The 26704-nt window shown below is 44.2% G+C and overlaps 1 long non-coding RNA gene across 1 annotated transcript in view; it reads left to right on the top strand.

Annotated features, from left to right (window-relative positions):
- Window positions 1–752: 752 nt before the first annotated feature.
- LOC127612726 (uncharacterized) overlaps window positions 753–26704 on the top strand; it is a 29617-nt gene continuing 3665 nt past the window's right edge. Inside the window, exons 1-2 of the long non-coding RNA XR_007965933.1 lie at window positions 753–977; window positions 12469–12591. This is a non-coding gene — a long non-coding RNA (uncharacterized LOC127612726). The remainder of the gene's footprint in view (window positions 978–12468; window positions 12592–26704) is intronic.

Here is a 26704-nt window from a genome sequence, read left to right on the forward strand (position 1 = left end):
TTGACTTTCAATAACTAGTGCTTGGGTGAGTGTTCTGCTGCATATACTCTGTCGGTAGGGGACCTCAATTCTAAGTGATGCTAGTTTTTTTTTTTTGTTGATGCAACTCAAATATTTATGGTTCAATATTTAGCAGTTTACCATAAAATCCCGTGTGTGCTGTGAATGAGCTGCAGCTGTTTGATGCTCTTTTGAGGTAGTCTGGTAAGAAGACCAATAATCAATAATAATAACCAATAATCAAGTCTACTGGAGATAAAAGCATAGATAAGTTTCTTATGGTCTCTCCGGGAGCGGGCAATCCTTCCTGGATATTGATATGTAGACCCTTATCAGTACCTCAAAAAGTGTACTTAGATTCCAGCATGATGTAATGTCTTTTGCGGACAAAAGATGGTGACATTACACTTTCTATTGTTGTGCTTGAGCTGAGATGAGCTTTCTTTATCCAAGGCATTGCAGTACTGCGGATCAATTTAATTATTATTATTATTAATAATAATAATAATTTTATCAGGAGCATAGTGACCACAATCATGAAATTTTATAGGCACTCATTGTAAATGGACTTTAAAATACAGTAAATTAAAATTAAAATACAGTATTCATCCCACTCATTTTCACTGAATTACTGATACATTGGCTGAAGTGTGGGGGCAGAAAGTGGTCAACAACAAAACATTCCAAAATAGTAATTATCAGAGATGGGTTGGCTCGAATCCGACTCAAGTTGCTATTTTTAGGACCTGCCACTTGCTTGCCAAAAACCTTAGACTTCACTTGACTTGACACATTCCAATCCGCGTCACTTGTTGGTGTTTAAGCGGCGAGCTAAACATCAACAGCGATGGGAGCAACTCTCACGATCATTAATTTGAATACATTGATGCTCTTTTCGATGCTGGTAAAATAAAATGGCAAACCACGTTGTTTGGCAACGTTGACTTTAATTAATTACAAAACCCTCTACAAGTCAGGTAAGCTAACGTCACTGTTTTGCTAGCGATACAAACTCTGGTTTCGGGAACAGTAAAAAAATGTGATTGTGAACATTCAATTCAAGTACAGCGAAATAACGTAACTAGAGGTGCAACTTAATTCATTACAAAACTCTCTAAAAGTCAGGTAAGCTAACTGCTGTTTTGCTAGCGATACAAACTCTGGTTTCTGAACAGTAAAAACATGTGATAGTGAACATTCAAGTACAGCGAAATGACGTAACAAGAGGTGGGAGTGTTTGTGATAATTGTTCAAAGTGTTTGTTTCCACTGTTGCGTTTCTGTTTTGCAAAGGCATGCGAACCCTTCCCATCTCTGTTGAATAACAAAGTGATGCAATGTGCACTTTGCAAGTAGCTCAACGTTGAACTACTGAACGCAAAAGAAGCGACACGGCATGTTACAGTCACCTGTGGAGAGAAAAAAAAGTCGAGAAATTGTTGTATCCAAGGACCATCGTTTTGATGAAACCAGCGAAAAGACAAAACACAAATTATTTTTAATATCAGAAGGCTTATGAATATGCCTTTTAAAACGTTTGAGTCTGACATTTATGTTTTGAATTAGACTGTCACTACAAATTGTAATTGCACACGTACAGTACATTTTAAAGGTTAAACTGAGTAAATTTGAGTCGCACTATCACCGGCGATTGAAAGAGATCTGGTTGGTATTCTACATTAAATACAGACTAGATTTGTTGACTACAGTTTGTTGTCAAATGTGATATTTGTCCTGTTGTTCACGTCTGGTGTTTTGATATTGCTGTTGACAAAGTACAATGAATCTTCTTTGACCCTCTCAGAGCAACGGAGCAACCGAGCGAGTGCGTTCGTCACATTAATTCATTTTGGATCACGATGATATGAGCTGTGATTGCCGGTTGTCAAAGGCGGCGTTGGCGGCGCCTGGGTGCCTCCATATACTAAGCAATTGGACGAGCGCGGCGCCTTCCCATTATCTTGTCCCTTGCATTGTAATTATCACCGGTGCTCTTTCTGCGCCGCCGCACCCGTCTCTCCCCCGCCATTGCAATTGTGATTGACTGGCGCGGCGGCCAAAACAGCGATGTTGAAAAGACATCTCATAACTGTCCTGCCATTTTGATCCCCTTCGCCACCTCCTCTGCCATCATCCCTCTCACTTCTTCAGCTCGAAGGGTTTCAACGTCACCCTCAGCGTTCTCCTCATTCCATGTAATGACAGTTCACGCTTGAATTGACGCAGCATTCCTAATTTCACATGAAGCCTTCACACACAGGATGATGTCAAACAATTAAGTTGTTTAATTGAGTGTGCTGTGTGACACTTTTTCTTTAGCTTATTCAACTTTACCTCTTATCATAGTGGTGTCACTTGGATTGCCATGATGAGCTGTGCTTGGTTTTTGTTGCCATTAAATGTAATACGATGATACCCGACTTTGGAAAGTGCAAATTTACAAGCTTAGTGAGGTGAAAAAAAATGTGCACTTCATGCCCTCACATGTGGGCAAGCGGAGCTTCAGCTGCTATTAATTAAACAGGATGTAACAGTCAAACATACAAATACGGAAAGTTGCAAGGAGCTCTTTGTAAGCCACGACACAGGTCTAGATGCTCACGTGCAAAGTATCCGGCCAATCCGACTCCTGCCCCTCATGTCACTCACTAGGCACCGCCCCTTAAAGTTACACATTCTACACCCAACTGCTCATACTATTCATTCATTCATTCATCTTCCGTACCGCTTGATCCTCACTAGGGTCGCGGGGGGTGCTGGAGCCCATCCCAGCCGTCACCGGGCAGTAGGCGGGGGACACCCTGAATCGGTTGCCAGCCAATCGCAGGGCACATATAGACGAACAACCATCCACGCTCACACTCACACCTAGGGACAATTTAGAGTGTTCAATCAGCCTGCCATGCATATTTTTGGAATGTGGGAGGAAACCGGAGCACCCGGAGAAAACCCACGCAGGCCTGGGGAGAACATGCAAACTCCACACAGGGAGGCCGGAGCTGGAATCGAACCCGGTACCTCTGCACTGTGAAGCCGACGTGCTAACCACTGGACTACCGGGCCGCCCACTGCTCATACTAATTAATATTAATTTAATATTGAGTTAAAATGAATTATAAGTCAGGGTAATGTCGCTTTTCCAATCCTAATAATAATAATAATGCAAAAACATTACAAAAACTGATTGACCTTTCAAATAAGCGACACGGGGTGGAGGGGGCTGTCACGAGACAAAGAGCTGCTCTGCTGTTGCCATGGCAACACAAGATCACCCATTTCAATGGTCCATCTTAAAAGGCGGTTGTGTCACGGCTGACCATGTTGCTTCAAATGCACTTCCTGGACCTTTTTGTTTTGAGATTAGTGGTTTAGCATGTGACAGAGCCAATGGAGTGGAGGGTTCCCCCCCCCCCCCCCCCCCGTCTGCTTCAATCCTGCTTCTATTTGTGTGTGTATGCGATAATTAGTCAGCTCACCAGGTCAATATAAGCGCCGTCAGACTTGTTTGTATTCGCTGCAGGGATGCCCACTATTATACACATTTGGGCCTTGCACTTTTTTTTTGGAGGGGGTGGGGGAGAGATGCAGTGCTGCCCTGTGACAGCTTTGAGTGATATACCTTGTCACATCGGGAAGTTCATCAGCAACCACTGAGAACCCCATCGATTGGGCTGCCCTGAGCCCTGCCAGATAATGGATTGGATTAATCCCTGGCTGGATGGGAATTGTGCTTTATACACGTGCATGCACACACATGGGCACGTATTGTGGGTGCATGCAAAAAATAAAATAAATAAATAAAAATGAAAAACTTTTTTGCACGTTGCCCAAAGGGCATGCAAGAATTTGTAAGGTCAGTAAGCTCCATTGATTGATTTTCGTCAGGCATCTGCCTGTGCTTACCTTAGCCATGAAAGTGCCCATTTTGAGACTAGTGTGCTGAAGAGTCACAGGCACAGTGTTCCTCCTGCTTTCGTTTTTATTTTGATTTATTTTTTTTGCAAGTGGATCTAAAGCCAATCATCCTCAGTGAATCATTTGGAGCATCATTTGACGACTTCCAGTCTCGTTACAATGACAAGGGTAAACACATTGAAAGATGCAATGTGGTCTATTAAGGCAGCGTGCCGCTCGCTTCGCCCCGTTTTTCTTAAAGAGGCAATGCATCAGTGAGGTGTCCAAGCAGAGATGAGCACAGCTGAAGAGCCAACTCATCAGACTCATTTTGTTGCCAGCGGGGTTTACTTCAAATAGTTATAATCTATGAACTGTAATGTGATTCGCCAAGCAGTTAGTGGCAATTCATCTTCCCTTGTGCCTCCCAGGCAATGTTTTGTGTGTGTGTGTGTGCGCGCGTTTGTTCATCCATAGTTACCAAAAATGAAAAGGAAACTTTGTTATTGATGAGCAGTGTGCAGAGAAGCTCAAGCATTTCTATCTTCACTGCAGGTTAAAATATAATGATAAAGTTGCATTTTTCATCACAACCCAAATTAAAGCTCTTCACATTATAGATAGAGCACTTTAAAAACAAGCAACGCTGTAGAAAAAAAAGCCATGTGAAATCAAATAGTTGAAAACAATAAATTCATTCATTCATTCATTCATCTTCCGAGCCGCTTGATCCTCACTAGGGTCGCGGGGGGTGCTGGAGCCTATCCCAGCTGTCTTCGGGCAGTAGGCGGGGGACACCCTGAATCGGTTGCCAGCCAATCGCAGGGCACACAGAAACGAACAACCATACGCACTCACACTCACACCTAGGGACAATTTAGAGTGTTCAATCAGCCTGCCACGCATGTTTTTGGAATGTGGGAGGAAACCGGAGCACCCGGAGAGAACCCACGCAGGCCCGGGGAGAACATGCAACCTCCACACAGGGAGGCCACAGGGAGCTGGAATCGAACCCGGTACCTCTGCACTGTGAAGCCGACGTGCTAACCACTGGACTACCGGGCCTGAAAACAATAAATTAGCAGAAAAATAACCATAAGCACAATAAAACACTAAAAAAATATCAAGTCTCATGCTGAGTCGTAAGGCAAAGAATAAAAACAATTAAAATGAGTTTTGAAGATGGACAGAGAGGGGGCTTGCTTGACAGTTAACAGAAGGTCATTCTAAAGGGAAGCAGCAGCAAGAGAAAAGCTTGATCCTTTGAGGCTCCGCTTCATCCCTGGTATATCCAATAGTGTCTGACCACAACCCGAACCATAACCCCTAACCGCTAGCCTCTAAAGTTTAACCTCTAATACCCTAACCCGAGTGCCGAACCCCATAACGCTAAACCCTAGCCCCAATCCCAACCCTAACCGTAACCCCGAACCCTAAACTCCTAACCTTAACCTCAACCGCAACACTAACATCTAACCTGAACCATAACCCTCGAAATGTAACCCCTAACCGGAAACCCCCTTAACCCTAACCACAACCCCAACACTAACCCCGAACCCTAACACCTAACCCTATCCCCAACCCTAACCCCTAACTCCTAACCCTAACACCCCTAACCTTTACCCTAATCAAAACCCTGACCCTAACCTCAACCCCAACCCTAACCCCTAATCCTAACACCCCAACCCTAACTCCAAACCCTAACCCTAACATCACGAAACCTAACCCCTAACCTTAACCCTGACACCCTAACCCTGACCCGAACCCCTAACACTAACCCTAAGACCCCCAACCCCCTAACCATAACCCCCAACCCCCTAACCCTTAACTCCCTTTACCCTAACCCCTACCACTAACCCTAACCCCTCCAAACCTAACCCTAACCCCTCTAACCCGTAACCCAACCACTAACTTTAACTGTAACCCCTAACCCTGACCCCTAACCCCCAACCCTACCACCCTAACCCTAATCCTAACCCTAACCCTAACCCCGACCCCAACACTAAACACAACCATAACCCCTAACCCTAACCCCTAACCCTAACCCCTAACCCTAACCCCCAACCCTACCACCCTAACCCTAATCCTAACCCTAACCCCAACCCCAACACTAAACACAACCCTAACCCCTAACCCTAACCCCTCACCCTGCAGGACCTCAGAAAGGTAAGTGGGGCAAGACCATTTAAAGCTTGAAAGACAAATTCGCTGAAAATAGCAGTGCCACTAGCGACCGGCATCTTTATGGAATTTTTTTATTTTTTTAAACCTACAACGAGCACGTCAGATGCCTCGAAAATCCTCCATCAATACATTTACAAAAGGAAAACAACAATTGCCGACTAAAGTATTCTCCGTGTCAAGTTAGTTTTTGAAGGACTCACTGGAAGTAAGAGAAATGACTCTAAAATGGGCACCACGAAACCAAATGGGAGACTTACGCCATCTTTTTGACCATGAGCTCTTTTGACTTTTTTGCTGATCTATTAATGACAAACATGCTGCTGTATTTCATAAGTGCCGGTGGTTCCAATTTGGACTCCCTAATCCCTTTTGAATCATGTATGATGATTTTTAGCTGCCAGATGGCAGCATAGTCACAGTCATCATAGCTGGTCAGAACCTCTGCGGCCTTCACTAATGAGTGGCTGTGGCCGAGCATCTGTCTTGCTCGTCGAATGTCACTCACCATGTGGAGGACACCACGCGCCGTCTGGCCTCTCTGAAAGCGCAGTGATTGTTAAAATTAATCCTCACCCGCGTCTTTGTCGGAATTCATGTGTATGTGTAAACTTTGGTGCATTGTTGTTGTTCCCTTCCGTGGTTCTAGTGAGAACGCAAAATATGCAATCACCACAGGCATCCTCCGTGTCACAAAAGGCGGCACACCACAGCCCGCTAATGCCGGCTATCAAGGGCTCTTCGGGGGCTACTTTCACTCTGTGGAAATCAGGAAGTCTTGCAGCAAAGACGAGGCAGCGGGCATAAAAGCTAATGAAGCACTCGCATCCTCTCAGTCGCTAGTGCACTTGGCTCAGACAGAAAGGACATCTCCAAAAAGGGCCGTTTGCCACGCGCCCACTTCCCCGAGTGCATAATCACAGTGCTTGATTACGAGCGGCCATTAGAAGCCGCTGTTAGTGGCGCAAGTACACTGTGACAAATTATGGCCTGCGTGTTTTAAGTTCAACATGTTTGAAACTGTGATCGCCGAAGCATCGGAAGACCTCGTTTTAGTTGCCATATCACTGAGTGAGTGCGAAGGCTTTGTTTACTTTCTATATTCATATGTACAGGCTTCATGATGCGTTTTCATCGGCCACAACATAATCCTATCGAAGCGGCACTAAAAACAATTAATGATAAAGGACTCTATGCATGTCGCACTTCTGTTTTGGGTGTACATTGTTATGTTAACTTCCGGTCATCATATTATCACATCGTGACAATGTGGGAAACTCAAAAGTTTGTGTATTCTGAACATAGCGGCACACAGCCTTCTTGTCCGAAGGAGCTATTGCCACGTGTTTGAAAAGTTTTGATACCATTTCAACATCATTGAACTATTGAATTCTACCTCTTACACAACACCACTTAACTCCACTTTTAATGAACAGAGGTTAGTTTTCAGTCAGATTGCGTTCCAGAAACTTGTCATGGTCTGAAAGCGGAAACTGTTATATGACATTTACATTACTGAAATAAAAACACAAACCAGTTCATGATACAATCATGTTCCAAGTAACTTGGCACCGGATTCAGCCGCTCAGATTACTAGACGGCAGAAACGCTTGCCGGTGAATTTTTGTAATTCAACCTAATCTGGATTACAAAGCACTTACGTTGTATTTTTTAAAGTCTTTTCACTCATTTTTTTTTTCATTTTGATAATCGAGGGTACTGGCAAATAGGAGGAATGTATTACAGTATATACAAGAACAGCAAAAACAAAATGCTTTTTAACTATGTTCGCATAAATAGAGCTGCATTGATAGAGTACACTTTTGTCCAAGGTCACTTTGATGAAAAACAGTAACTCGGATTGATTAGGCACCGGAAAAAAGGATCACCGAGATCCAGCTGGTCTCTGAATTTGTATTAAAAAAAAATACAGTTTATTAACGGTGATTTGTGGGGGGCGTAGTTGGGTCGCGTTGTGCCTATATAATAGAAAAGTTTGTGTCACTTTACCCACAATAGCCGCAAGTGTCATTGTTTTATGTTGTTTATATTTTTTATACTGTTCAGATGACATATTATGTCTTTTATACAGCGTAGCTGCCATCTTGTATTAGCTCTGTGTGTTTAATGTACAGCATGTTTGCATGTTTGCACTGAGGATCGATAGGAAGAAATTTAATCTATGCTGCATGTCATACATAAAGCATATTTGACAATAAAGAAGACCTTGACCTTGACTTTATTTTGAGATTTTTTTTTTCATGTATTTTTCTTCCCGGCAGTATAACATATAAAATATACTGTAATGAAATACCATATATATAAAAAAAAATGTGATGTAAAACGCAAAAATGTGCTAATATAATTGTATTTATTGATGAGATTCTTTTTTTCATTGGCTGCTATCTGGCTGGCTGGCCTGCTGGCTCAGGGCCATCAGGCCAGCATTAATGTCGGACCCTGTGCTGGTGAACTTTTAATAATCCTGCAGCACAGATGATGACACAGTAGCCGTACCAAATGTCTTCTTTATCGTTGAACCCATACCCCAAAGAAGTGATGATCTTCCCCATTTCTCCCACCTCCTCTCCCCTCCTCATCCCACCTATCTCCTTTGCCGGCCTCTTGGTGCCGTCACATCTCCCTCGCACACCTGCTTCCTCCAGCTGTCAATTACTGTGCCCAATTACAAACTGGCACACAATTAGGATCCGCCTCCCACACCGGCCCACGTCTGTAATGAGTTTCCGCAGTCAATGATGAAAGTCACAATCGCACAAATGTAGCCCAGTTTGCCAATTATCTTTTTTGTCCCCGTGCTGCCTTCTTGACCCCTCTTGAGTCTGTTTCTGTATTTATATGCTCAAGCATCAGTGTTTTCTCTACCCGAGGGGAGGGGGAAAAAAAAGATAATCCTATTTCACTGTTATGGCTTGACAATTTTTGACAAAGGGGAGCAAACATGCTCTCTCACTCATTCAGCGCTCGTAATTCTCAGCCCATCTTTTGCCAATTTCCGGTGACTGTTTGTTCTTGTCCACGTCAGAACACTGTAGATTTGTCGAGGATATCTGAGGTCATCAGCACTCTCACTTGCAGCTTTGTTTCGTGGGAAAAGTGCGTATGAGCCAATAAAAAAAAAATCACTGATCGAAAATTGACTCTTTTATTTTACCTGGGTTTAGAGTGATGGACGCATCCCTCGGAAGCGAAGAGATGAAACTCTCTGAAAATGTCATAATCACGATAATAGAGGTGGTGGTTCTCTGTACTATTCTCTATGGATGAAATGTAAAACGAAATCATTCCAGATGCAGGCATGCAGTTCAATTTTGAATATAAAGAAAAAAAAATGCATTTGAATGAGCCATCCTGTGCACTTTTTGCATATTATAAATTGAGAACCACTATTTCCGTACATGCAGTACCCCACCAAATTTATCTTACTACTGAATTGTTATTTACCATCCATCCATCCATCCATTTTCCGATCCGCTTATCCTCACAAGGGTCATGGTGGGGGGTTCTGGAGCCTACCCCAGCTGTTTTCGGGCAGTAGGCGGGGGACACCCTGAACCGGTTGCCAGCCAATTGCAGGGCACACAGAGACGAACAACCACACACTCACACCAAGGGACGATTTCGAGTTTTCAAGCAGCCTGTTTTTGGAATGTGGAAGGAAACCGGAGTACCCGGAGAAAACCCACGCAGGCCCGGGCAGAACATGCAAACTCCACACAGGAAGGTCGAACCCGCGACCTCTGCACTGCGAGGTCAATGCGTTAACCACTGGACCACTCGGTAGCCCATGTCATATACTGTAAATTCAATATTGGCTTTTTTAATTATTGAGTTGTGCTGGTTGGCTTTGTTAATTGATGTATATTTTACATTTCACGTTGTACTGTAGTAACTGGGACTGGAGATCTGAACTCTCTCAGTTACAAACTTCAATTGTTCGAGTGCATTGCCCCAGTCAAATAAAGGTATTTTTAAAAATTTTTTTAAATTATTATTATGATTTACAAATTTACTTTCACTCCTCTTCTCAAACATGCTGAACATGGCCATGAGGAAATGATTCTGTGCACTTTTTGCACATTAGCTAAACGACGCTAAACACAACCAATTTTGATACAAGCATGTTTACTTTTGAAATGCTAGATGACAATGAATATATGAAATAGGGGGAAGGGGACTGTTTCAATTGATATCATATGATGTTGGCAAAGCTATTCGGAAGACAGTACTTTTAAAAAGTGCTACGGCATTCCGTTGTTGTTAAGATGATGCTGTAAAAAGAGATAAAGATGATTCAATATTTTTCTTGAGCTGTTCGCTGAGGTATTAACATTTTGAGAACGGGGTGGTGAGTTTGTCCCCGTCATTATGGAAGTGTCACTGTGGCTACCTTTCGAGTGAGCGGCACATGCACAACGCTGTTGTTGTTGTTTGTTTTGTTCCCCCCCCTCATCGATGTGAAAGTTGCTGAAGCGGGAGGGAATTGGGTGGCGGGAGAATCTGACGGGCGGTCGCTCCCAGGCACGCTTGTGTGACTGACAGTCTGTTTGGGGAGGCCGTTTGCACATTCCCACCTCAGTGAAATTGCTTTAGTCATAAGGCGATACTGCGTCGGACGGCTCTTCTTTTGCTATTTGAATTGCGTCTCGCCGTTTCCAATTTCCATTTAATCTCGCCTAGTTTGGTGAAAATATATTTCAAAAAAAAAAAATAAGAATGAAAGAAAAAAACACTCCAATGGAGCTCCTTGTCGCATTGATCGGAATGCGCAGGGTTAAAATGTGGCTCACGGCTCCGCAGTCAAGGGAACAAGGTTGAGTAATGAGACGAGGAAGCAGCGATAATGGAAATCTAAATGATTAAAGTGTGTGTTTGTGTGGGGTGGAGCTAAATTTTGCTGAGGAAATAATGATATTATTATTTTGACTCCAGCACGTCGGCTTCACAGTGCAGAGGTACCGGGTTCGATTCCAGCTCCGGCCTCCCTGTGTGGAGTTTGCATGTTCTCCCCGGGCCTGCGTGGGTTTTCTCCGGGTGCTCCGGTTTCCTCCCACATTCCAAAAACATGCATGGCAGGCTGATTGAACACTCTTTTTTAAAGTGCAATACATTCCCGAGTGTAATGAGTTATGGCTAATCAAATTAAACAGCACAGGGCAATTGTCCAAAAGGTTCTAAGAGTGACCTCAGCCATCCGCTTTCTGCCAGGGTGGCAATGATGGACCGTATGTATATCATGCACATCCATAAACCTCAAGTACATTCACACAAACAATCTATTGGAAAACTCATTGTTAGTTGGAGAAGGAGGTAAAAAAACAAAACAAAACTGTAAAACGCGCTCTCTGTCAAACTATTTGGCCGCATCAGCTCAAATGTGATGTTCCTCGCTCCACTGTGGAATTTATTGCCATTGATGACTGATTGCATTTCTCTCCCCCTTCATCGAGCCTTTTGAAAGTAACCTGGCAGCACATTCATTTCTCCAAAGTCACCATTTTGAGTGCAGTGGCCTGCTCATTATCGAACGCTCCCAGAAAGGCTTTTTCCTATCTTGACGTGTGACAAGGTTTCATGAAACAGGGATGTCAACACGTGCCAAACACAGGGCAAAATTGAAACCATTTTTAATTTTATTTTTTGCGAATTTCTCTGAAAGATTTTTTTTCCTGTGCACCCGATATGCTCGCAAATGCTCCCGTCGCTCAATGTGTATTGGTAAAAAACAAAAAATCATCTGGTCGCACGTGAGCCCATGTTTCTCTTACGGTACAGACAACGAAGGCGCTCCAATTCTGTGTCCGTCGATCAGGCTGCAAAGCCCGAATGCACGTCAGATTAAATCCTTCTTGCATCGGTTAAAGAACTAAAAATAAATATCTTAGTCTGGATGTGTACTTTGCCACGTTAACGGACCATCCAACTTAACTAGCGCTCTTTGCTTAAGAATGGCTTTTTATGCAGCTGGCTCGCATTAACCGAGGCGCCCGCCATCCGCTATGCATTTTGGCTCTTGAGACTGCACACTTGTCTACAGCAGAGGTGCCCAATACGTCGATTGCGATCGACCGGTAGCTTGCGGACTGGTCTCAAGTCAATCGCAAATGGTGTTGAAGGAAAAAAAACTCAACCCAAAACACTAAGTTCATGTTATTAATGATTTATTTTTCTGTAAGTCTCGCTTTCACAAAACGTATTAAATAAATAAATAAAATAAAATAAAACCAGCCACTTTTAACCTAGTGTGCCGCGTGACCAGTATCAACGGAAGTTGTTAGCGGTTAGCAATCTGCAATAGGCACCTTGCCATCAAAGCTGTTGCGCTTTTTCTTTTATTGTTATTAATCTCATTCAGAGTTTGTTCCATGTACAGTTCATCAAGGGCACTGGCAAGGAATGGGATTCTGGAGACCTGAGAGAAGCATTTTAAAAACGGTACACGCGAGCTACGATAACACGCTGCAGGAGTGCGTCCCATGCCTCCACGCCGATGAAGGTAAGCGGTGATTTCCTTCTCACAAACTCTTGCGTCTACTTTATTGTTCTGTTTTGTTCATCTTAAGGGCCATTATGGCTGTTGCAGCTCATGACATGAGTGTGTAAGTGCGCATGTGTGTGGTAACGGGTCGATCATGGGAGGTTGGTTGATCGAAAAGTAGATCTTCCGTCTCCAGCATTTTCACTGGTGCATGTGCTGAAACGCGGAAACGGATTTCAGTGCGTGCAGGCTGATGACTATGCTCACCCGTGCAATACAAACAGGCAGATGCTGATGTTAATATTTGTATTATTGTTGGTAATACACTCGCCGTTCACAGACAGCGATGGACCAGCATTAGAGTTGGCATCAAAGTCGGTATGGCCCGTCATAGACGTTGGCAGCCTTTTTGCGTCACCATTTCTGAATTCTATCCAAAAGGAGTGATTGACGAACGTGGGCGTGGCCTGTTTTATAAGCCTGTTTTTTTTTTTCCCAAGATGGCGCCCGAGTCGGCAGGCTTCGGCAAGTGCTCTTCAAGAGCCTTGCTTTTTTGTTCTTTTTTGGTGTTTTTGGTGTTTTTGTCTTTTGTTTTGTCACATGTTGTTTGTTGTTTCGGACCTGATATGGACTGTTTTCAGCGTTTTTTGGCCACGACATTCGTCACAGGAGCAGTATCTGTGCTTGGTGGTTGCGCCTTCTCGGCAGCACGCCTGTACCAGCACAGATTTTGATTGGGAGGAATGTCGGCGCCATTGACTGTCGGTGCTGGACAGACCTGGGGCGCTTGTGTTTTTTGCGCCAGTAATGGGCAGCATTTTTCACAACCCCGATTTGTTCAGTGGCTATGTCAGCGCTGTTGGACAGTTGGCGTTGGTGCGGTGGGATGAATGGCTGCTGAAGTTGAGGATGAGGAGAGAGGAGCGTTGGCGCAGAGCGCCGATGCGTATTTGGAACCGTGAGTCGCCGCTTGGAATTGAAATGGATTTCCATGGGACAGGAGAAGTGAACCGATCTCTTTTTTCGTCAATGGATGCTACAGCTTCTTGTTGACTTTGAAACTTAGCTTGTCGCCGACGTGTGCACATTTTGAGCATGACGTCTCTGATCCACTGTTTAAAGGACACTTTGATTCTCTCCTCTTTCATCTCAAACCGCTTCAAACAACAAAGCGTGTGACGGAAAAGTGGTTAGGACTGCACGACTGTCCGTGTTTTATGTTATGTGTTGTGTTTATTATTTTACTTTATGCTAACTGTTTTGTATAGCGCTTTGTTACAGCTGCCGCTGTTGTGAAAGCGCTATATAAATCAGCATGTATTGTATTGTATTGTATAAGCAATGGCTTTGATGTATAAGGATTGCATGAACGTGTCACACATGAATAGTTTTTTTTCATCTATTATGCTGAGGCTTGCTGGCGTCAGCCTGTTTGTCCGCAGGTTTGCATCCCTTCTTTTCGCCAACTCTCCCTCTCTCACCTTCAGGGGGGGTGTGTGTCCTTAAGTCACGGCAAGAGGCACCGCGCGGTTATTTGATGTAGGATTTGATAGATTTGTTTGCCACTGCATTCATTTGCTCCGTATCACAGAGCTGACGGGCCGTAAAATGAAAATTTGCCGTAGATTTTCAACATGACTGTTTGGGGCAAGTGTGAAAGTACTCCCTGTACATATTTCTCTATATCTTGAGAGAGCGCAAGCATATGCTGTGTATGCAACTGTCAGATTGCTCCTCTCCTCGATTTAAAAGGAGACTTTTCATATCTTTCTTTTTTTTTCTCCTCACTAATCCCTAAAAAGCTGTTCATATTTCTTAAGGGATTGAAGCTCTTTTACTGTGGTTTTATTCTCTTGTGTCCTCCTGTTCTGTAACCTAAGATCTAATGTATTTTTTTTATTAAACACGGAGTAGTGATGTAACTGCTTTCTTCATAAACTTGTCCCTCAAAAAGCAGTTTCACCCCCCAAGTTGACCAACCCAAAAAGCTTCTTTTTGTTTCAACCTCCTGCGACTCACCTGCTCAGCCAATATTTAGTCTTGTGGTTACTCATTTTTTTTCCTTCCATAAAAAAACGTGTACTGGAAAAATACCAGAAATAAAAGCAATGGGCTTTTTTTTTTCTCTAACCGTGTGTTGGCACAAATGTGTGATTCATTCGTATCTTTGTCTTTGAATTTGAGCATTTTTGTGCACACAATTTCAGAACCCCCTCAGATGATGCGTTTGCACTACTAATGATGAATAAAAAAAAAGTAAAACACAAGATGCGCAATGAATCATAAAAAAATAGACTTATTTAAATCAGCCACACTCTAATGAATTGACTCATGTTCTAAATAACTGTGAAGGAAGCTGCCCATCACTTTCACCCCTGTGCCATTGGACCATATTTTCCGCACTATAAGGCGCACCTAAACGCAATCACTTTTCTCAAAAGCTCACAGTGTGCCTTATAATCTGATGCTCCTTCTATATATGGATCAATATTCGGATTTCTTGGTAGTCGTCGTAAGTATTTTCAACGTTCTGTAAAACGCTTTGTTACAGCTGCAGCAGTAAGTGAAAGCTCTCGATAAATAAAGCTGTATTGTATTATATTCCCTTTAGTGTAGTGCCATCTAGTGGATGCGTAGCACAACCACAGCCATTATTGTAGCTTCTATTCTTTGCGTCTTATAATGCGGTGCACCGTATTTATGAAAACAGTTTTAATTAAAGTAGGCCATTCATTGAAGGTGCGCCTTATACTCCGACGCGCCTTATAGTGCGGAAAATACGCAACTTGTCTGTGTAGTATAAACACACACACACACACACATTTGTGTTGACAGAATGGAGTTCGCTTGCATAAAGCACAGTGTGAATGCGAACCACACCAAAGAGAAAATGTGTTGACTTTACACTATTTCCTGAGGGGTAATAGCTTTGGTGTGTTCAAACCCCCTCGGCTCTTCATGGCGTCGTATGTCACCCCACCTATTACTTAACTTGTCCACAGTGTTGTTTCAACCAGCAAGGTGAGCCTTTTGCCGACGCACGCGTGAGGTGCCCCCCCCACCCCCCCCCAAAAAAGTGCGGTGATGCCATGAGGGAGCGGATCTCGTCGAGATGGCGACACCCCATTGCTCTTCCCGCCCCGTTGCTTCGGCCGGTGTCAGCTTGGGTGTCGCATGATGGAGCGCTCTCATTCCAACTTGAGACGGAGTGCTGAAGGTGAAAGCCGACCGCGGCAGCCAGTTCTTTAATCCCGTCTCGGCTCCTGCCACCTTGTTCTTGCAGATAAATGGACTTTTTGACACCGACGGATCGCATGCCCCGCTCGGCTTAAAAAAAACCCCCCAAAACACAAACACTTTCTTCCGTAAATCCATCCTGCGGCCATTTGTGAGTGGATAATTGAACATTCCAACAAATCCCAATGCCGTGTGTTTGTAGAAACTCTTATGGTATGATGCCAGAAAGTTGGCACATGAATTGCAAGAACATGTGATGATTCGAGGCTTTCGTATTCCACAAACGTGCCAACGTCTTGTCACTTGTCACAAAAACAACTTTGACAGCCATTTCTTCAATTGTCCATTTCCTACCGTGAGGTGCCACACGCCAGCCGCGGGCGTGCGATTAAATGTCCCACACCTGGCCCCCGCGACGACGCAGTGCTACTGACAAAACATGTGCAAAAAGGGCACGTTACACGTCTAAAAATAGACTATTTTCCTCTTAAGCACATTGTCAATGGCAATGTATGATTTCCAAAGAGCGATCTTAATACATGCCCACATTTAAGAGGAGAACCAACAGTCCTTTTATTTTATGGTTAAAAAAAAAAGGAATGGAATTGGTGCAATGAGGTGTAATGATGAAATCAGGGACACTTTCCACTCGAGAGGCTATAACTGTCGTAGGTATCCTGCCTTCATTTATTTGTTGATTCAATCTGCTCAGAAATTAGTATTGATTTTTTAATTTATTTTTTGCTGTTTTCTTCTTATCGTGTTACATGTTTTTGTACGTGCGGCAAGGTGGTTTGAGTGGTGATCACACAACCAGTAGCGACACATCAGTCCATCCATTTTTTTTTTGTGTGTGTCCGTCTTGCCCCTCGACCTCGTTGGGAAAATATTAGAATTTCAAGCATCGGCGTGAGACGGGTCGTTTTGGATTTCAGTCAAATCCCGTTTCTTTCAATTCCTTCCCACCTGCACTTGTCTCTCCTCTTTTTGCTTTTTGTCCTCACAACAATATTTGTTTTGCTTTCTTAAAATGAAAAGGAAAAGGGAAGGAAAAATATTGGATTGACCGTCTGTCTGCAATATCTCAGTCTCAACGCGGCAGCTATTGTAGTCGAACATGCTTCCATGGTTCGTCCCTGACCACGTTTTGGATTTTAATGAGTTCACATTTGGAGGTTTTGGGGAGACCTTTTGATAATAATGTCTTTTAATCTATATAAGCACCCATCTGCCCAAACCCCTGCTTCTTGTGTCATCCAAAATAATGAAAACTGATATCGTTCCTTTTACTGCACTTGGGCTCCCCATTTGATTGCTTATCTCTTTTATTAGCTTGATGCTATTACTGGCACGGCTTCTCGACTTTCATTATCCAATTTTTTTATGCCGCAATATTCCCTCGGAATTGTTATTGTAGGCGAGTTCATCTTGTTGCGTTGTTTATGCATGATTGATTTGTGTGGCTGACGATCACGCCCATCCGACGCCTGTGCCGGCGCAGACTCGGTGCCCTGACAAGGTTTCTTATTCGCCCATGATGATAGACATCTTTATGAGGTGATGTGAAGGCTTTCAAATCTGAAGTGCAGGCGCTTAAACCCCGGAGAAGAGCGTCTTAGGGCCTCAATGCAAATTCAGCCATGTTTGTCCTCTTTGTCAGAAGGACAGAGCCCTGATGGCTCAGTGGCTAACAGTGGCTTGTTCCTACTTGTCTGCCCTCCAGCTATGAAGACAAAGGTGTTCAAACTACAGCCCTGGGGCCATTTGGGGTCAACAGCGTCTGATTAAAAAAACAAAAAAACCCTCCCTTAATGTGCTCGCACATTCACTCTCTGGTGGTGGTAAACACCGTGTGGATCCGCAGCTGCCCAGGGGCAGGCTGACGGAAGCGGGGTCACCGGTGTGCGCCTACGGCCTCTCCGACCACTACCATTCACATGTAGCCGTATACTGAGTGAGTAACACTGGAGGCAAGCTGTATACCATTCTGAGTGACAGTGGAGGCAAAGAAGGTGAAGTTTCTTGCCCAAGCAAGTCAGCGGGATTGGAAAAGGCCGACCCTCTGGTTACTGAACGACCCGCTGTTGCCTCCTGAGCCAGGTCTGCCCTTGGCATAACGCGTATGCTAAAATTCACAATGGACGTGGCCCAATGTCATTGGCCTGCATCGCGCTACTTATTTTCTACACTATGTGCCAAGCAGGGGAGAAGATTAAATTCCCTCCTTTTTCCCCCCCTCCAATAACACATCACTAAAATAGTTACCCAATTTCTCATCGGAGTGCACCGATGAAGAAAGATAATTCAGTCACAGTGGCGAATAGTGCGAACCGTGATTGTTCGCTCCGCTTTCTGTTCCATGTCAAGGTCAGGCTCAGTCAAAAAAATGCTTTCGTTTTGGTTCTCAATATGGCCATGTGACACAACTGCTTTTCGATGCAGGAATTCATATGTTTGAGTTGGATGAAGGGCCGCTGCCTGTCCCGAAATCCTGTGAAATTCTTCAGGTTTTGCTCCGTCACATTTTTCATTTTAAGTAACTATAATAATAATAATAATACAGTGCACTCCGCTTAATAGAACACCATTGGGCCGAAGCGCTTCTGTTCTACTAAGCGGGGTTTCTATTAACCGGAGACACTTTATTAGGTACACCTTCAGACACGTCGACGACCAAGTTATGCACGCAGAAAAACCCCTGCTGACGAGTTAGAAGAGATATTTCGACTGTGGACGTCCATATCTTTAATCAAACAACAAAACAACAACTTTAATCAACTTCAAACATCTCAAATCACGAGAAAAATTTCGTTACTTTTGTCTGGAAACAGGAGTCCGTAATTTTGCGGTTGACTTCCCTCTCAATGCGCTGGATAAGAGGGAAGTCCTGGAAACCGCGGGCGTACCTTCTGAGAATCCGGCAATGCATCGTATCGTCTGAGTATGTCCTTCTTATCCGCAGGTGATAGCCCTCGTCTCTTGAATGAAGTTGAAGCCATTGTGACGTGCGTGTGTCTATCTGTGGAGTGACGCGCGCTACCTGTTACTGTATACGGCTAGAACTACCGCGTTTTCTCGCGATAGTGGTACAGTATCGCGATAGCTACACTTCGTCTCTCTCTCGTCTCTTGAATGAAGTTGAAGCCATTGTGACGTGCGTGTGTCTATGTGTGGAGTGACGCGTGCTACCTGTTACTGTATACGGCTAGAACCACCGCGTTTTCTCGCGATAGTGGTACAGTATCGCGATAGCTACACTTCGAAAACCACTAGTTTACAATGTTCATTGCTTACGGCCTGTTCTATTAAGCGGAGATCTGTTCTACTAAGCGGAGTATCTTTATAGGAAATTGCATTAGGCAAATCTGTTCCAGAGCCTTTTGCTCTATTAAGCGGATTACTCTATTAACCGGTGTTCTATTAAGCGGAGTGCACTGTAATAATAATACAAGGGCGGCCCGGTAGTCCAGTGGTTAGCACGTCGGCTTCACATTGCAGAGGTACTGGGTTCGATTCCAGCTCCGGCGTCCCTGTGTGGAGTTTGCATGTTCTCCCAGGGCCTGCGTGGGTTTTCTCCGGTTTCCTCCCACATTCCAAAAACATGCATGGCAGGCTGATTGAACACTCTAAATTGTCCCTAGTGTGAGCGTGGATGGTTGTTCGTCTCTGTGTGCCCTGTGATTGGCTGGCAACCAATTCAGGGTGTCCCCGCCTGCTGCCCGAAGACAGCTGGAATAGGCTCCAGCACCCCCCGCGACCCTAGTGAGGATCAAGCGGCTCGGAAGATGAATGAATGAATGAATGAATAATAATACAAACAGTACAGCCACAATATATTATTGCCAAGCATATTCTTCAATATACTAACAGATTGTTTCTGGCATCGTGCTGTCAATAGAGATGAAGAATGTCAAAATGGCCCTTGCGTCTGGGATTTTTCCTTTGAACAAAAAATTGGTCACCCCTGACTTAAGGTCCCCAATTCATAGTCGCCAGTGGAAACACAGATTGCCAGGTCAGGGAGTTGATGCAAAGAGCATTAACCACAGATTGGAGGAGAAGGCTATTTAATGTATGCCGCCGGTTATGTTTTCTCTTGTGGTTCCTGATTCATCTATTCCTGGAATTGTTTGATACGCCAACTGACCTGTATGCTTTTCATGTTAACGGCCGGGCATGAAAATACATTCTCACTCTAGAATACATCATCTTCTATTTATCTTTCTGACTTGAATAGGCATCCCGTCTCCTCCGCAACAACTTTAATTATTCATCGACAGATTTTAACTGTACTGGCTCGTCTAGGTATGCAGCCTTTGAAATATAAGTTGTTACCCTTCAATGATATTAGCGTAACTGTTCAGCGGGGATGTGAAAAAGGGTTTTGATGGTGATCCGACTGAATTAGATAAGATAAGATAAGATATGAGCTGCTGGAGAGGCAGCCACTCAGGGGGCGCCATCATGAATCGTGAATTACAGACCAATAGTACTTACAAAATTGTAAGTACACACTGTAAATAGAGTACAGTGCTTTATAGAGTACATAATTCCATAGTGCTAACTTGGTGACCAATCAAGTGACTCTCATATCCCCTTTATTCCTCACACCCGAGAAGTGACATCTTAGAATTGTGGAAAGGGCTTGCCGTGGTCTTCTTCCATCCATCCATTATCTGAACCACTTTACCCACATGAGGCTCACGGGCGTGCTGGAGCCTATCCCAGCTGTCTTCAAGCAGTAGATGACACACACCCTGAACTGGTCGCCAGCCAATCACAGGGCACACGTAGACACACAACCACACTCGCAGTCACACCCAAGGACAATTTAGAGCGTTCAATTAACCTATCGTATGTATTCTTTTTGGACTGTGGGAGGAAACCAGAGTACCCGGAGAAAACCCAGCGGAAGCCATCAGTATTTTGATAGGCCCCCCGCGAGGGTAGGGGTGGGCTTGAGAAATCTTGGATTCCATGAGGCGCCCTGGATTGTCATCTAATGGAAATGTCACTCTTCAACACCGATAAAAATCCACCACACCGACACTCACTCCCCCGCATCCGCTGTCCTTCCTGTCATATCAAAGGGCTTTATAAATTCAACTTGGTGGCAAGTCGATAACTTGAATGCCATGTTTGCCGCGTGTGTTTCTTGTTCCTGTAGTAGAATCAGCCCTTGAGAATGCAGCAATGCATGCATTGTGAGTAATGGCAGTCTTCTAATTTAATTCGAGTAATATATGTGCAACCCAATCATGCTTAGCAACAATGCGTCGACACGGGAATGCAGTGAAAAAGAACATCGGGCTAAAGGAAGGATTGGCCTGTTTCAGTTCTTATTCAAGGTGGGCATTTGGTGCATGTGATTGTAAAACCGCCTTCTGTGTGGAGTTAACGTATTGTCACCGTTTTCAAAGTCGGGTGAGGATCTGTTGCAGCAGATTACATCAATCAGGTGCTTGTGTTTTTTGGCGCTGGGTTTGTCAACTGATGCGGCGTGCCGCCGACATCCCTCCCAAATAAACCCGAACAAGCCTCCCCATCTGCCCCCTGCATATGTCTTCTTTTGAAAGCTGGGACTAGAGCCACAGTGCTGATTGTAGCGTGTTTGTGTGTGTGTGTGTGTGCTTGTGTGAGTGCGTGTGTGTGCGGGTGTGCACCTGTTTAATTTTTGCACTGTATAAAAATAGACAAGGTCAAGTTCAAAACATAGTTCCGTGAGAAGGTCAAGTTCAAAACTTAGTTACGTGAGAAGTGTGAAGCTACGAGCTTCTTAAAAGGTGCTTTTTCAATCACACAACAGCAACCTGCAACCCCCCCCCCCCTCAATTTTCACCACTTCACTCTCCAGGAGTGCAGAGAACTCCATTATGTGTCCCCAGCACGCAAAGAAACTTCAATTTGACTACCCATTTTTAAACGTGACTCAATCCATGATAGCCTAAGCATCCTTATTTCGTTCCTGAATGGAAAATGGCTGCAGTAAAACTGTGGAAGAAATCCCTTCCCTCACACTTTTCCATTATTTTTTAACAGTATGTGCTCATTACTTATCATAAACACTGCTGGCAGTTTAGCCTTCGATAAATGCATATTATTTTTTGCAGTAAACGAGAGATAACTGAAATCCCCAATCTTTTTTTTTTGTTCCCCTCATAACCTTGGCCCCGACTTGGAGCTTTAGATAATGAATCCAATTAAGGGCGGGCTGCGTTAAACCAGTTGGTAAACAGTGACTGTAAAGCTGCATAATGTTTTTTTTTAATGTTTTAAAATTTGTATTTACACAGCACGGTGGATGGCTGGTTACAAAGTCTGCCTCACATTTCAGAGGTCCCGGGTTCCACACTTCCTGTGTGTGGAGTTTGCATCTTCTCCCTGTGCCTGCATGGGTTTTCTCCGGGTACTGCAGTTTCCTCCCACATTCCAAAAACATGCATAGCAGGTTAATGGAATACTAAATTGTCCCTAGATGTGAATGTGAGTGTGGATAGTTTATCTATTTGTGCCCTGCGATTGGCTGGCGACCAGTTCAGGGTGTCCCCTGCCTACTGCCCGAAGACGGCTGAGATAGGCTCCAGCAAGTCATTCATTCATCTTCCGTACCGCTTGATCCTCACAAGGGTTGCGGGGGGTGCTGGAGCCCATCCCAGCCGTCTCCGGGCAGTAGGCGGGGGGCACCCTGTATCGGTTGCCAGCCAATCGCAGGGCACACAGAAACGAACAACCATTCGCACTCACACTCACACCTAGGGACAATGTAGAGTGTTCAATCAGCCTGCCATGCATATTTTTGGAATGTGGGAGGAAACCGGAGCACCCGGAGAAAACCCACGCAGCCCCGTGGAGAACATGCAAACTCCACACAGGAAGGCCGGAGCTGGAATCGAACCCAGTACCTCTGCACTGTGAAGCCGACGTGCTAACCACTGGACTACCGGGCCGCCGGCTCCAGCAAGTGGTTCGGATTATAGTTGGATGCATGAAATTGTATTTATTTTATGGGGAGAGGCCACAGCTATGGTAGCTTTGACAACCGCCCCCCCCCCCCAAAAAAATCTTAAATATCCAAAGTTTACCAAATGAACTGGATTAGTTGGAATTGATAACACTTCAATGAATTTTAATAAATCCACTCAGCAAAATACTCTTGGACAATACCGAGCTTCTAACTTTTTTTTTTTTATTAACAAATCGGTGAAGGCCCTTCAAACCACATGTGTGCCATTTATCATTTAAGTGATTTTTTTTTTTATCTCATCAAGCCTGTATGTTTTTTCCCTGACAAGAAAAAAAAAGCCCCTGATGGTGTCTGGGGTTGGTCCACAAATCTTAAAGTGCGTGACATGCCTCCTGCTTCTTTGACAGCAAATAACTTGGCACTGGTCGAGTTTCACAAGACAAATGAGACATAAAAGGCCAATGGTTGAACCGAGTTGGAGGTGTTGAAGTGAAGCAGCGGGGGAAAGAAAAGTTTTCGCCGCCCAGGTTTTTGTGAATCCTGTTGATGGAGCTTTGAGAATCGCTTCGAGGAGGATAATTTGCATGCAGGGGCCCATTTGTACTGAAGGAAAGACTGGAGAGGATCCGCGGGTGGGCTGAATAAAAATCCATATTACTGGTCACCGAAAAACAATCAAATTATAGCAGATGACACCTTTCAGAAAAGCCGGTGAGGGGTCTGTCAGCGTGATGGAACTCTAATTTATCGGCAACATTAGGCAAGTGTGTTCCAACCCTTCTGTTCTGCCGTGATGACCACGCTGACAGTGACGTGGTGTTCAACATATATGCAGCGAGCTGTCACTCTTAGTATCGGGTCCTCTGCTGCGGGATAAAGATGAAGTGCGTTATGAAGATGAAGCTGAAGAGGTTGAAGAACATGAAGAGGGGGATGAGTAAGAGGATGAAGTTGATGAAGAGCAGGATGAAGATCAAGTGGCGGATGAAGAAGCCGAAGAGGAGGAGGAAGGTGACGAAGAGGAGAATGAAGACGAAGGGAATGACGAGGAGTCAAAGAGGAAGATGAGCAATGGGATGTCCGACGAGCATGAAGTTTATGAAGAGCGGGATGAAGATGAAGAGGAGGATGAAGACCTAAGGCCAAGAAAATGCAGAGGATGAAGAAGATATAAACTCATGTTGACTCCCCCAGTGCTCATCTTGACCTGGTGCCGTGCCAGGCCTGACCCGTTGAAGGTTTCAGGCCAGTGGTCTCACCCTGACCCTTCCGCAGTGCAACCCGTGACCTTTTGACATCTTGAATCAAATAGGCACGTCGTGACAGATTGAAGTTTTTACCTGAGCACTCTCATCCTGACTATTACTGACCTCATTTTGCTCCTCAATTTGCTTTGCCTGTTCTTTCGTTACTCGTGACTCAGCCGCTAAGTGGTGCCTTCAAATTTGGACCGCTTTTCCTCCTCTTAAGGTCCTACCTGGAGAAAATTCTGGTAAGACTCAAATTGACCTCTTTTAGGCTTATTGCGCTAAGCTTTGTAGAATTGATGTTGTTTTTTTCTGTTTTGTTTGTTGTTGTTGTTTTTTTGCCCCCTATGTTTCTGAAACCACTCTTCCAAATGAAATGTTCAAACAATAAAAAATGCAACATGTGTAATCCTAAAAATTACAAACATGCTCCTCACTTTATCACTCTTTTCGCATGTAATACTATTCTGCAAGCATAGAGGGCAGTGTTGTCTACATCTACGGCTGGATCCTACTTTTCCACCACAGTGCTGCTTGGGTGGGAAACGTAACGTTTTTTTAACCGGCGTCTGGGGAGGAAAAAGTGTCGTATTTGTCTTCTTTCATATTTTTTTGTAAGGTTGGTGTTGGGTTGTCATTCCAATTTAGGCATAGCATATTTCTCAACCAAAACCCGGTGATAGTTCGGCAGGCAATTTCCAAATATCGAAGCCAGCTGGCGCTTGAATGTGATTGGCTATTCAACTTTGCCTGCCCACTTTTCTTTCCTCCTGACCAGTGTGGCTCACAGCAGGCCCGAGCCCCAGCGTAAATGAACGGCGGGCAAATGTCAGCCGTGTTTTTCTTTCCTGCTGGGCAGACAGCCCCCAGCGACAGCAGTGCCTGCGCGGCTCAACATGTCCCCACTGTGAAATTAACTATGCGTCCAATTTCCATCACGCGGGCAAATGCTCCCTGCAGTTGTGTGGTGTTTTGATTGCGCGAATCTTGCAAAGGTTGGCAAAGAGGCAAGCATTGAAACTAATTTGACTTTTCTTTGTGACACGGAGGCACTTTCTTGAGCATAAAGAACACGGCACAGATGATAGCAAAAGTGAAATGAGGTCATGGGCACGTTGTTGGTGATTTATTTGATCAGTGCTTGTTTAAAAATCGAGATGTGCGAACACCTCAAGTCACATCTTCTCTGGCCAGCACCCAGCTTTTCTAAATTTGATCCAACGGAGCCACACCCCTCGCACAACCTACGGATCGATATCACCACTAAGCACATACTCTTACAAATAGTGTCATTGATAGCGAGTTGGAAAATGATATGAAACGCAAACTATTAATTGGCCGCACTCGTGTGACTTTTTAAGCCACAGGTGTCAAAGTCAAGGCCATGGGGCCAGATCCGGCCCACTGCGTCATTTTATGTGGCCCGCGAAAGCAAATCACGTGTGTCAATTTGCTCAAATCTGTACAGAAATATCACATTGTCATGTGTAATAAATAACGTTGAGATTTTGCAATACTTTCGTTACCCGGTTTACATTCACTTGAACAATAATTGAACAGACTATTATAACTGACTTGACTGATTTGAAAACTAGTAATCTATTATTTTGTTGTGTACAAGTAGTAATTTTGTGGTATCACTGTCATAACGGCCCTCCGAGGGAAGACGTAACTCCACATTAGCCGGCAACTAAAATGAGTTTGACACGCCTGTTATAAGCTAGATGAAACCACAGTAAGAAATGTGTTATTAAATTCATGCCTGTGAAGAGTCAAAAAGTGCCTTCACAAAGAAATATTAGCAGGAACACAAGTTTTCAAAAGTTGTATTTGTGATGTGCGTTCTGAAGTTTTCTCAGTGAGACCCGCCGACCCCCCCCCCCCCCCCCCCTCCTTCCCTTGCAGGCTCCGGTGAGCACAAACAGCTTTTGCCAAGGGATTTGTGGATGTGTATGAATCAAGAGCGAGACTTTGGGAGCACTGGGCGTGCCACTTTGTTAATAGAATACGCATGGTTGGCTTTCCCTGGGGCTATTAGCGATGAGAAGAGAATTAGAATGTTAATGTTTGTGTAGACGGAGCAGGATTACCAGAAACCAATTCTATTTTTTTTAAACCTACCTGGCCGTGTCTATAGGACGAAGAATACATCGCTTTTATTGAAGATGAACCACTTTCAAAGGTAGTTATGGTCAGGTATTATCGAGAGAAAGTGGAAAAAAAAATCGCTCAGTGTTTGTTATCCTTCAGTCCAGCCAGACACCCAGATAGCTTCATTTGCCGGCAGCCTTCACCACAAAATGTCCTGATCAATATGTTTTGATAAATTAAATTGCCCTTCGATTGAAAGTACAACCGTACATGCCAATTTCAGTTAGTAAATAATCATTTGTCCTGAAAATTGTTGGAATTTGAGCCAAGAAAAGTAGAACGAGGCTGACGAACGGATGTCATACTGCGCGGGAAGGAAAAGAAAACAAAGATAGAATCCATATTAAGTGCTGTGATTTTTTTGCCTTTGCAATATTATCCTTGTGGATAATATTTATCAAGCAGTATTCATCACTGCAAACTTTTGTTGTTGTCTTTTTGTGTTGTTTTGGTCAGGCGAGTTGCATAGGTGCAGATCTACGGCTCGCTACGCAACAATGTCCGACCTTTCGATTCGCTCACATTTGTCGAA

The sequence above is a fragment of the Hippocampus zosterae genome, chromosome 1, assembly GCF_025434085.1.
Source record: "Hippocampus zosterae strain Florida chromosome 1, ASM2543408v3, whole genome shotgun sequence".
NCBI lineage: Eukaryota > Metazoa > Chordata > Actinopteri > Syngnathiformes > Syngnathidae > Hippocampus > Hippocampus zosterae.